The 12,133-nt window shown below is 44.9% G+C and overlaps 1 long non-coding RNA gene across 2 annotated transcripts; it reads right to left on the bottom strand.

The window, feature by feature from the left end:
• Positions 1–3,037: 3,037 nt before the first annotated feature.
• LOC310762278 lies at positions 3,038–5,598 on the bottom strand. Of its 2 annotated transcripts, none has more exons than XR_014547915.1 (2): positions 5,281–5,598; positions 3,038–3,279 (listed from the first exon to the last, which is right to left on the bottom strand). It is a non-coding gene; the product is annotated as an uncharacterized lncRNA (long non-coding RNA). The 2 variants fall into 2 exon arrangements; XR_014547916.1 differs by lacking the exon at positions 3,038–3,279 and adding an exon at positions 4,329–4,935.
• Between the last annotated feature and the right edge of the window lie 6,535 nt (positions 5,599–12,133).

Here is a 12,133-nt window from a genome sequence, read left to right as displayed (position 1 = left end):
AGGAGCACTTTCTCCTATATAGACCAGTCCATATGCTGATATCTTAGGGTGGGACTCTCCTAGTTGTTCTGCAGCCTGCTGAGTTTAATGTTGTGGCAACCTAGGAAACGCCCCGTTGGATTGCGGTGGAATCACCTCCCTGCTGAAGTGAGGCAAGCGCCAACTCTGATGTGTTTTTAAATGCTTATTTTAAGACTCATCTGTTTACTCAGGCTTTTGTAGGCTGCTAATACCACGGGGTTTTGTTTTGTTTGTTTTGGTAACAACCCGTCTTAAGTATCCTACTGTATTGCATTTTAATTTATAGTTTCTCCTGGGAATCTGCTTGTGGACCTTCCAGGTATCTTTGATGAGCGGTTAGGGTACAGAAGTGGTTTAAATAATTGAAAAACAAGGGATCTGGAGTGCCTCACCTCTTCTGCAGGGATCTTTTGTCAGATGTTTGTGTGTTTTTACATATCGCACGATAATTATTTTTTTTATGAATGAAATTTGTATACCGCCCTTCATCCGTAGATTTCTGGGAGGCTCATGACATAAAAATACAGGATAGAAACCCAAAATGCATCATAAAAACAAGGACCGATGCTCATCGCCCCAGAGCGATGCTGCGTAGGATTCATTTATCATCCCTTTCACTTTTTCTCTAGGGAGCTTCGTGGGTTTTTATCCCATTTTGTTCCCACAATAACCCTAGAGAGGTGGCTTGGGCCGGGTGCCTTGCTCAATGGGCTTCCTGGTGTTTGGGTTCAAAGTGATTATTTCCAGATTGCATCCGGTTATTTCTCAGGAGTGCCGTCATGCCTAGTTAATCCACTCTCTGGCCCATCACACGAGCGCTCCCTTTTATTTATACTCCAGTCTTCCTTTGGGATGCTGGCATTCACCTTCTACCTAGACAAGGTGTAGGCCAGGAAGAGGTATATGAATGGGACAGGCAATATGCCCTCTTCATTGCATTCGGTTCTCGCTATAAGCCCTGCAGGCTTCGGCTATACCCATTTTACAGATGAGTAGCTGAGGCCGGGAAAAAGCAACTTGCCCAAGGTCAGACAAGAGGTCCGTGGAAGAGTTGGGATTTGAACTCATGCTTTTTTTCAGATCCCAAGTCGATTTCTCTGTGCGCTAGGCCACACAGTAAGTGATGACACAGAGGAAGGCATCTGTTAGTGTTTCCTAATCAGAGAACAATATGTTTTGCTGAAATGCAGATGGATTTGATCCAGACCTCTACCTGCGAAGTAAATTAGCAGTGACAGAGGCCTTGACTCCTTGGAGAGGTTGCTGGAATAATAAAACAAATTTCAGCAGCCACTTTGCGAGATTGACAGCTCTCCTACGGGTGACTTCACTTGACGATGCCCCTAAGGGCAGAGACTATTTCTTCACAGAGGCCTGAACAGTTGTTGGGAGAGATACCCTACCCCAGCTTTCCCCAACTGGGTGCCCTCCAGGTTTTTGGGACTACGACTCCCATGAGCGCCAGCTAGCATGGCTGATGGGAGTTGTGATCCAAAACTTTCTGGATAGCTCAGTTGTCTAGAGGCTGGTGCCGATAATGCCAAGGTTTCAGCTTTGATCCCTGTATGGGACAGCTGCATTGTGGGGGGTTGGACTAGATGATCCTCAGGGGTCCCTTCCAACTCTGAAATTCTGTTATTCTAGAGGGCACCAGGTTGGGGAAGTCTGAGCTAGATTAACCTAAGGCAGAGGAGCCTGGACAAGGCCTAGAACCCACGTACCTAAAGGACTGCCTCTCCTGGTATGCCCCGCGGAGGACCTTAAGGTCCACAAATAATAACATTTTGGAGGTCCCTGGTCACAAGGTGGTTAGATTGGTCTCAGCTAGGGCCAGGGCTTTTTCAGTACTGGCCCCAACTTAGTGGAACGCTCTGTCACAAGAGACTAGGGCCCTGCGAGACTTGACATCTATCCGCAGGGCCTGCAAGACAGAGCTGTTCCGCCTGGCCTTTGGTTTGGACTCAGTCTGACCCTTATGTTTCCCTCCCCTTATGGTCTTGATTTATCAGCTACTTTTAAAATGAGGCTGCATTTTAAATTGCATTTTAACCTGTATTTTAAATTGCTAGGTTGGCAGGAGCAGGGACCAAGCAACGGGAGCTTACACCGTTGTGGGGATTCGAACTGCCAACCTTCTGATCGGCAAGCCCTAGGCTCTGTGGTTTAACCCACAGCGCCACCCGCATCCCTAAGACAGGGTGTGCTCCCTCCTGAATAACTTCCCCCCTTATATAAATAGGGGGTCCCCTCCTGTTTGTGTAATCCCCACCGCTGCCCCAGCTGCCAGATATCTGCATTTTCACCCCATGTTATAACATTTCTCAGAATTTGGGAATCTGATGGTGTGTGTGAGCGGATTTCGAACGGACATTTCCCAAGGACAACAGACAGCCTGAGGGGAGTCCAAATAGGCACAGACAGAAAACCAAACCACAAGAATTGGAAACAAATTCTGCAAAGCCCAGCAAACCTTGACATGGAATGAGAAAACAACTACTTTAAAAAATACTGTTCAACAGCATGACAAAGCAGGTTGAGTACACACCATACATTTAAGGCACCCCCCACCCAAATCCTGGGAACTGTAGTTTGTTAAGAGAGCCAAAATGTACAAGTACCAAGGTATGATTGTATATTCTTTTCACTAATGGGTGATGTTATGTACTGAAGTTCTCACCCTGGGCCAGCAGGGGGATACTGTAGATAGTTTTCACTCAAGTCCGCATATGCAAATAAGGAATTGAAAGTGACGTTCAGTGATTGGATAGTTACAGAAAGTGGTTACTGTTGCTTTGTAGTTGAGCTCTATATAAGCAGGCTGACTGAGCCCTTCAGTTCAGTTCTGTCCTGGCCTGTGAATAAACAAGAGCTGTTTGAAGAATCGCTGCGTCGTCTGATATGTTCACCCACAACTTAACAGGTGAATTGTGTGTGTGTGTGCACAATTTACCCTTTTTGTACATATGCCTTTATGTCAGCTGGAGAACTGCACTGCAAAAAATCAAAGATATGTGGATTTCGTAGAACGGCTGTGTTTTGGTTTGCAGATTCAGAAAATGCAGATGAGGTAAGTTCGCCTTTGAATGAGAATTGAATCAAACCTGCCCCACCCCCAAAACCCCTTGCTGAGAAAGAGCTCTGTTGAACTCCAAAGCTTTCCTCACGCCAAACAAAAGAGAAGTCAGTCACTTGTTCCACTTGCTCTATTTTGTATGTATTCTTAAGTTTGATTCACTCGGTGCAGCAATCGGAGTCGGACTGGAAAAACGAGAGGAACGAAAAACGACAGATTAGTTCATCCCTAACTGCATTCGATTCAAGGAAAACTTTCCCGGGCCGAACTCTGGGAAACAGGAAAAGCAATGCCTCTGATGGTCCTGCAAAATTGAAGGAAAGCCAAGCTATGCATACATAGTGCTGATTGGGTAGCCCATAAAACACCCAAAGCAATTTTGCACCGTAAAAATTTTCATTTTTCATTTTTTTTAAAGGAATAAGACAACAAACATACCTATGAACTTAGCATTATTAATTTTTAGTTCAAAAATGTTGAGAGCCTGCATGGAGAAAGGGGTAAGGGAGTGGGCCAGTTATGTCCACATTCCTCCGTTATAGCTAGGACGATGCTGAGCTTGCGTTGCAACTGAGAGGTGTGCTGCGATCTCCCACTTCGCATTACAGCTGCCTTCACCTAAAGGTAAAGGGACCCCTGAGCATTAGCTCCAGTCCTGGATGACTCTGGGGTTGCGGCGCTCATCTCGCTTTATTGGCTGAGGGAGCCGGCGTACAGCTTCTGGGTCATGTGGCCAGCATGACTAAGCCGCTTCTGGCGAACCAGAGCAGCACACGGAAACACCGTTTACCTTCACACCAGAGTGGTACCTATTTATCTACTTGCACTTTGACGTGCTTTCGAACTGCTAGGTTGGCAGGAGCAGGGACTGAGCAATGGGAGCTCACCCCGTCGCGGGGATTCGAACCGCCGACCTTCTGATCGGCAAGTCCTAGGCTCTGTGGTTTAACCCACAGCACCACCCGCGTCCCTTTGGCTAAGGAGCCCTTATCTTTGCTTCCTGCAAAGTTCTGAAAGTGAAGGATGTTTGCACTGAGTGTGTGGGGGGTGGGGTGGGGAGGTAGTGTCAGGCACAAGAGGGATATAATAATTTCCTATACAAAGCAGGCAGTTGTTGCCCCTGCGGCAGCCTCACCATCAAACAACACAGTCACAGGGAGGCAGCAGCAAGTGGCAGGTCTGTGGCTTGCCACTTTGATACAAACACACACACACAAATCCACAAACATGGGGGTGTTTGTTCTATCAGTTTCTCATGCCTTACACATGTCAGCTCAAGAGAAAACTTTTAATTTTCATTAGGTATAAATTTTATGAACACAGGAAGCTGCCGTATTATACCTGGCCAGACAATTGCCCACTACTGCCAGGGTCTTTCACATCACCTGATGCTACCTGATATATATACATATAAATATTTTTTATTAATTTTACAATACAAAATTATAAAACACATCACACAATTTATCACAAATACATTCTTATTGGACTTCCCTCAGCTCCTCTGATAGTCCGTCTTATTCACTTCTTACGCATTTCCTAATTTAATATTGCCTTATATTAATAACATATCCTATCTCCATTTTCATTTTTTACAATATTTCTACTATTAATTCTTCACAGAGCTTCTTGCAAACCTACAAACGTCGTCTGATCATCGCAAATACTTTTCAGATAATCTGTAAATTTACTCCAGTCCTCGGTGAACTTCTGGTCCCGCTGGTTTTGGATACTTCCTGTTAATTTGTCAAGTTCTGCATTGTCCATTAATTTCATTCTCCATTCTTCCATCGTTGGTAGTTCTTCTTGTTTCCATTTTTGGGCCAATAATATTCTGCTACCTGATATTTTTTTTAATAGGAATGCCAGATGTCAAATTTGGGGCATTCAGCATAAACGGCATGCGTTCCAGCACCAAGGTATCCCCCCTACCCCTTTATTGTTTTTTTACAGGGTGAGTAGACTTTCCATGATCTCTTGGCACCAAAATTCTAGCCAGGACTGGGAATTTTCTCACCCCTTCCCTGGGCTTCTGACCGGGGGGCATTGCAAAGAATCCTGTGTAACTGAAACACCGGCACTTGTGCCGACCTGCGGCCAAGAATTCTGTGCGGCTCTAAAAGTTTGCATGCTCTTAACAACGGCAGATTGTGGCCTGCTCAAAATAAAGCGACAAATCACCTTACCCATCTTGCGCACTGGGTCTGTGGGCTGGCAGGGATTCCTTAATTCCGCCGGGCTTCTCTTAATTCCAAGTGCTTTGGCCCAGAACTATAAAAGAATAACCAGAAAGAAGGCTGTCAGTGCAAACCACACCACAGGAGGAGGGGAGAATACAAGACATCTGAGCTGCTTGCCCCAGCCGCTGTTGCCTTTTGTCCTAGTGAGTGCAGCCGCCGCTCAGCTTTTGAAAGCAATCCTTGTGAGTCACCGAAAACGCTTCAATAAATCCAGCTTGTGGGAATTAAAATGATCAGTTACGTCAGGGCGGGAGTCGCCAGGATGCTGCCTTTTCCCCGAAGGAGCACAGACATGCCTTTTTCGCGCTTTGCAAAACTTCTGGAATCAGCACAGGGCTTTGGCGCCACGGCCTCTTCCCGCTGCTGCTAAAGTGGCAAAACTGGAATGCAAGTGAAGGAGGCGCAGGGCTGCCAATTCCTCACCCCTTGGCTGCGCTCCTGCGTGCGCTTAGCAGAACACACAGAAATGAGGCAGGTGTCCCTTCTAGCATGGCACGATGCCTTCCAACATTTCTCCAATGAAAATAGGGACATCCTATTTTTAAAAAGGGATGTGGGTGGCGCTGTGGTGTAAACCACTGAGCCTAGGGCTTGCCGGTCAGAAGGTCGGTGGTTCGAATCCCCGCGACGGGGTGAGCTCCCGTTGCTCAGTCCCAGCTCCTGCCAACCTAGCAGTTCGAAAGCACGTCAAAGTGCAAGTAGATACAGTGGTACCTCGGGTTACATACACTTCAGCTTACAGACGCTTCAGGTTACAGACTCCGCTAACCCAGAAATAGTACCTCGGGTTAAGAGCTTTGCTTCAGGATGAGAACAGAAATTGCGCTCAGGCGGTGCGGCGGCAGCAGGAGGCACCATTAGCTAAAGTGGTGCTTCAGTTTAAGAGCAGTTTCAGGGTAAGAACGGACCTCCGGAACGAATTAAGTACTTAACCTGAGGTACCACTGTAAATAGGTACCGCTTCAGCAGGAAGGTAAACAGTGTTTCCGTGCGCTGCTCTGGTTTCGCCAGAAGCGGCTTAGTCTTGCTGGTTACATGACCTGGAAAAACTGTCTGCGGACAAATGTTGGCTCCCTCAGCCAGTAAAGTGAGATGAGCGCTGCATCCCCAGAGTCGTTTGCGACTGAACTTAACCGTCAGTGGTACTTTACCTTTACCTTATTATTATTATTGTTGTTGTTGTTGTTGTTTGTTGTTGTTGTTAATTCCCCATCCATCTGACTGGGTTGCCCCAGCCACTCTGGGAAGCTTCCAACATATATAAAAAAACATAATAAAACATTAAACATTTTTAAAAGAACCTTCCCTATACAGGGCTGCCTTCAGATATCTTCTAAAGGTTGTGTAGTTACTTATCTCCTTGGCTTGGGGGTTGCATAACTCCATACCCTCCAACATTTCTCCAATTAAAATAGCGACATCCTAAGGAAAAGTGGGACATTCCAGGACCAAATCAGAAACTGGGATGGCTTCTGGAAACCCGGGACTGTCCCTGGAAAATAGGGGCACTTGGAGGGTTTGGAACTGCTCCCTCCCACAATGTTTCAGCTGTGTTTGCAACCCTGAAGTGACCTCCCCAGGGTACAAGCCTGGGCAGTGTGTCTGGAGGTCCTGGGCTGCCCAGAGGACAGGACCCCCCCTCTTGGCCTTGCTGATGTGATCCAAAGTGAAGCGAATCAAGGTGTTTGGCACTAGCTGGGCTGCAGGAATTGCCAGAAGGAGGCGAACAAGGTGCCATCCAACTGTCATATTCCGGATTTATGAAGGCTTGGACAAATCTTTTTTTAAAAAAAACATTTTTATTCATTTTTCTTTTTCATTCATTACACACATCTCATATTCATAATGTTTGCTGTACATTCCTCCCTCCCTCCCCTCCTAGGCTTCTGCCATCCTTCCATCAAGTCTATAGACTTTCTTTGTTTCTGCAAGTAAAACATAAATGGTTCCCATTCTTTTTCAAAATCACTGTTGTCTTTTTCTCTTAATCTGTCATTTTTGCCAGTTCTGCATAGTTCATCAACTTCTCTTGCCGTTGTTCTTTAGTTGGTATTTCTCCAGTCTTCCAATTTTCTGCAATCAACATTCTCGCTGCTGTAGTGGCATATATGAAAATAATCCTCTTTTCTTTTGGTATATCTTGGCTTAAAATACCTAATAAAAAGGCTTCTGGTTTTTTTTACAAAAGTTATTTTCAACATTTTCTTCAGTTCATTATATATCATTCCCCAATAAGCTTTTACCTTTTTACAGCTTGGACAAATCTTTAATCACTGACACATGCACAATACTTTAAGCGCTGTAATTCCGCAGTGGAGCAAGTGAATTTGACCAGGGGAGACTTCTGTCTGAAGCTCTAGAGAAATGATGCCCCATAGTTTATGGCCAATACTAAACTGGGTTGACTTGGTTCTTCCCGTGATCATAGAAATCATAGAATTCCAGTGCAGGAATATGCAGTTGTGCCATACAGGGATCAAACCTGCGACCTTCGCATTATCAGCACCACGCTCTAACCAACTGAGCCGGAGAAGACACACAATCTATGTTATTAAGCAACACACTTCAGGATTTATTTATTTTTTAAATAACCCCAAACCCAACCAGTCCTGTACTGTCCTCACTGAATCAAGGTGAAGAAAGAACAGGACTACAGACTACAATTACAGAAGGATGGGCAACATTTTAATTCTGGCAGTATCAGCCCTGTATAAATTCAGAAGGTGCGTTTTTGGTTTTTTTTCTCTTTCTGGCAGACGCATGTAATTATGCAGAAAGCCTCGCTCACTGGATTCCTGCCAGCCATGCGGCTGTTAAAATCACAGGAGCCCTGCCAGTAAAAAAATTTGGCAACCGTGGCTTCCCAGGGTGGCTGGTATGTTGCCAACTGATGGGGGGGGACGGGACCTGGCCTGCTCTTGTGCCTTATGCAGTAATGTGATGTTCATAAGCAGCACACGGAGCTTTTAATGGCTAGGGATGGGCAAGGAATTTGAATCAGGTCACTTTTAAAGGCAAATCTACCTTTCCCCAGATATACAATTTTTATTTCTTTGTTTTATCACTCAGAACTGCTCCTGGTTTCCACATACGCCTTTTCAGATAGTTTAAATGTTTCATCCTAGCATTTCTGATACTTGGCATTTTATTTTATTTAGAAAATTTGAAAATAAATAATTAGGATTCTGAATTTTAAAAACCAATATTATGACTACTAATGAAGAAAAAAGAATTATATTCAAGGGAATGAACTGTATGGTGAAATGTTACTAAAATTAATACAAAGTAGCCATTTTACTCTCTTGTTGGCTCATTGTTGACTTTCTTTGATAGGCTAATTTAGTTAGCAAAGCGGTTTCCCAGATCTTCTGTACCCTTTCTTTCAACCGGAGAGGACTTTTTATTTTCCATAATTGCTCAATACTCTTGCTAATAAAGTAATCACAATTTTCTGTTTCTCTCACTTTTGTTTCTAATAGGCAATGGAGTATAGTTAGGATTTCCTGGTATGTCATATCCTAGATATCCTACACTATTTTAAAAGTCCCCCTCCGTTTTATTTTATTTCTAATTTCACACATTTCCAGAAACTGTGAATATAATCTGCTTTCGATTTCCTGCATTTCCAACAAAATAAATTCAAATTCTTAATTTATGAGGTGTAAAGGACCATTGATTTTGGGGGGTAGAATTCTTTCAAATTTGTAAGTACTCCTAGAACTGAATTAAATAGTCAGGACTCTTCTACCTGTGAAATTGTAAGATTGCAGTTTGCAGTGTCTTTCTCTGTGTTTGGTTTTATTTTATTCTCTGTATTTTAAAATGACTACGGGCGACTCCCTGCTTATGCTGGAGTTACATTCAGGTCCCCTGGTGCATAAGTGAAATGATTATGAGTGGGGAGCTCATGCCCCATTGCTCCTCCAGTTCACGACGAGACCTTCCCCAGATCCTGAAGTGTCCTCTCCGGGCTCTGGGAAAGGTCTCCTTGCAAGTAGGAGGTGCATCAGGGCTTTGCTGAGGATCTTCAGGTCTCTCCCCCCCCATTTTTGGGTTTCTGTGCCACACGTATGTGCAGTCTCACATGACTTGAACGCGCATAAATGGGGGGTGCCTGTATATGCAATATCAGAAAGAAATAGACAACACTAACTCAGAAAACGTAACTGGCAAAAGCGAAGTAAAAGATCTTCAAAATGCGTCCATTGACCTAATGGTCCATTACCTAGTTTTATCATTTGTTCAACTATGTTTGTAAGTTGAAAAAAAATGGAATATTTGGTTTAAAACTTCTACGGCTTGATCATATGGAATTACATGCCCATCTCTGCCCCAGTCACCAAGATATAACGTGTTATGTACTGAAGTTCTCACCCTGGGCCAGCAGGGGGATACTGTAGATAGTTTTCACTCAGGTCCACATATGCAAATAAGGAATTGAAAGTGACGTTCAGTGATTGGATAGTTACAGAAAGTTGTTACTGTTGCTTTGTAGTTGAGCTCTATTTAAGCAGGTTGGCCGAACCCTTCAGCCCAGTTCTGTTCTGGCCTGTGAATAAACAAGAGCTGTCTGAAGAATCGGTGTGTGATATGTTCACCCACAACTTAACATAATGTGTTTCTTTTTGTCAAACCCAGACCGATACGTTTATGGCAGTGTGTTAAATTCATTTAACAATATAAAGGTCAGCGGTGATACAGCTGGTGCTATTTTTTGACAATTCCAACGCTTTCAGAACATCTGTCGGAAAACATTTAGGATTCAGAATCTTCCTGATTTGTGCTTTCTGAAACAAGGCACAAACGGGAAGTCAGTTATCAATGTAATGAAATGTAATGAAATTAGGGTGTGGAAGTAAAAAAATTTTTTATGTGTTTTTGTGTATTGTAATGTTTTTCTTTTTTTCTTGTTTCTTTTTTATGTGATAAATGTGAAAACCAATAAAAAATTTTGGGGAAAAAAGAAAAAAAACAAGGCACAAACTGAAGTACAGCCATCACCTGAAATTTGCGCCTCTCCGAATTTTGCAACGCAGTTCCCTGGCCGATTCACGTTCACAAAAACACACACCCTAGCCTAACTGTCTGCTTAGAAATGCACACAACAGTGGAAAGAATATACAAGAATGCACCACACTAGGGGAAAAACCAGCTTTGCAAAAATGTGTATGATCGCAATAAAACGCCGATGAATTTTCATGAGGATTAAATAAATAAATAAATAAATAAATCCGCAAACTGATGTGGAAATTTGAAGAACTAAATTTTAAGATTGCAAGAACGAGCACTGCTGCCAGTCATGTATGAAGACAGGTCATTGGCCTATGTGGACCAATACTGTCTACTTTGACTGGCAGCCGCACGACAAGGTGTGAGGGAAGAGCTGTTTCCCTGACCTGCTACCAATTGCATATACAGTCATACCTCGGGTTACAGACGCTTCAGGTTGTGTGTTTTCGGGTTACAGACATGCTGAAACCCGGAAGTACAGTGGTACCTCTGGATACGAATGGGATCCGTTCCGGAGCCCCGTTCGCATCCTGAAGTAAACGTAACACGCGTGCGCGAGTCACGTTTCACCACTTCCGCGCATGTGCGTGACACGTCTACGCATGTGCGAGCGGCAAAACCCAGAAGTAACGCGCTCTGTTACTTCCGGGTTGCTGCGGAGCTCAACCCGAAAATATTCATCCCAAGGCTACTTCAACCCGAGGTATTACTGTACCGGAACGGGTTACTTCCGGGTTTCGTTGCTTGCACATGTGCAGAAGTGCTAAATTGCGCTTTGCGCATGTGCAGAAGCACCGAATCGCAACCCGCGTGTGCGCGGCGCTGCGGGTTGCGGACACTGCGGGTTGCGAACGTGCCTCCCGCATGGATCACGTTCGCAACCCGAGCGTCCACCGTACTCATTCAGGCAACATGGATCAAGATGGGACAAATTCTGACCCTGTATAATACAGCTCCCCTTGTTCCTTCCTAGGTTCTTTTTTTTTTGCTTGGGATCTCTGGCAGTTGGAAATCAGAGCCTTAACTGCTTCGGACCCTGGAGCCAGTACCCAGCCGCCATGACCGGTAGCAACTGATAGCCTTATCTTCCACAAACACATCTAATCTCCCTTTAAAGCTGTCCTAAGTGAGCTGCTACTGGCATCCGTCTGTCTCGGGAGACAATGGAAGACTGTGCCTTCAGCAGAGGACCTTGAGGTCTCAGATTTCAGCCGCCGCCTGTGCAATGCCTTAAATTCAGCATCCCCACCTCTCGCCTTTCACTCTACATCACAGTTGCAGCACCCTTGAGGCTCTGTGTAACCAAACCTTAAATTCGCCTCTGGTGCCTTTGGGTGCGAATTCAAACTTGCAGGGCCTATGTGGCTGCAGAGACCGATACAGGAGAGACATGTTTCGTTGCAGCTGGGGCAGACGAAGCCGTTCGGTTGTGCTGCACCAGGGCATTTCTTCTCTCTGCGCTTCCTCCCAGCGGTCATTCCTCCTCTGGTCACAGCTATGGCTGCACGACCTGACTGTTTGTCTCCAGGTGCTGCATTCATCTGCAAGGGATTCCCACATGGCAAGGCTGATGTTGCAAAACATTCATGCCACGCTTGCAGACATCTTTGTAACACAGAGTTGGCCCGCCGACGGGCCTGGTGCCTGAAGCCAGTTCTCCCCAGAGTACATCCTTGGGGATCCTGCCATTTTCCATTCTGTGGTCATGACCAAGCCAGCGTAGACATCACTGAGATAGGATTGTGAATGTGTTGGGAATGTGGGTTTGGGAGAGCGCGTCTTTGTTTGA

The sequence above is a fragment of the Podarcis filfolensis genome, assembly GCF_964270895.1.
Source record: "Podarcis filfolensis genome assembly, chromosome: 5".
In the NCBI taxonomy this organism is placed as follows: Eukaryota; Metazoa; Chordata; class Lepidosauria; order Squamata; family Lacertidae; genus Podarcis; species Podarcis filfolensis.
The sequence above is the reverse complement of the archived record's forward strand: the minus strand, read 5'-3'. Positions and strand labels throughout refer to the sequence as shown.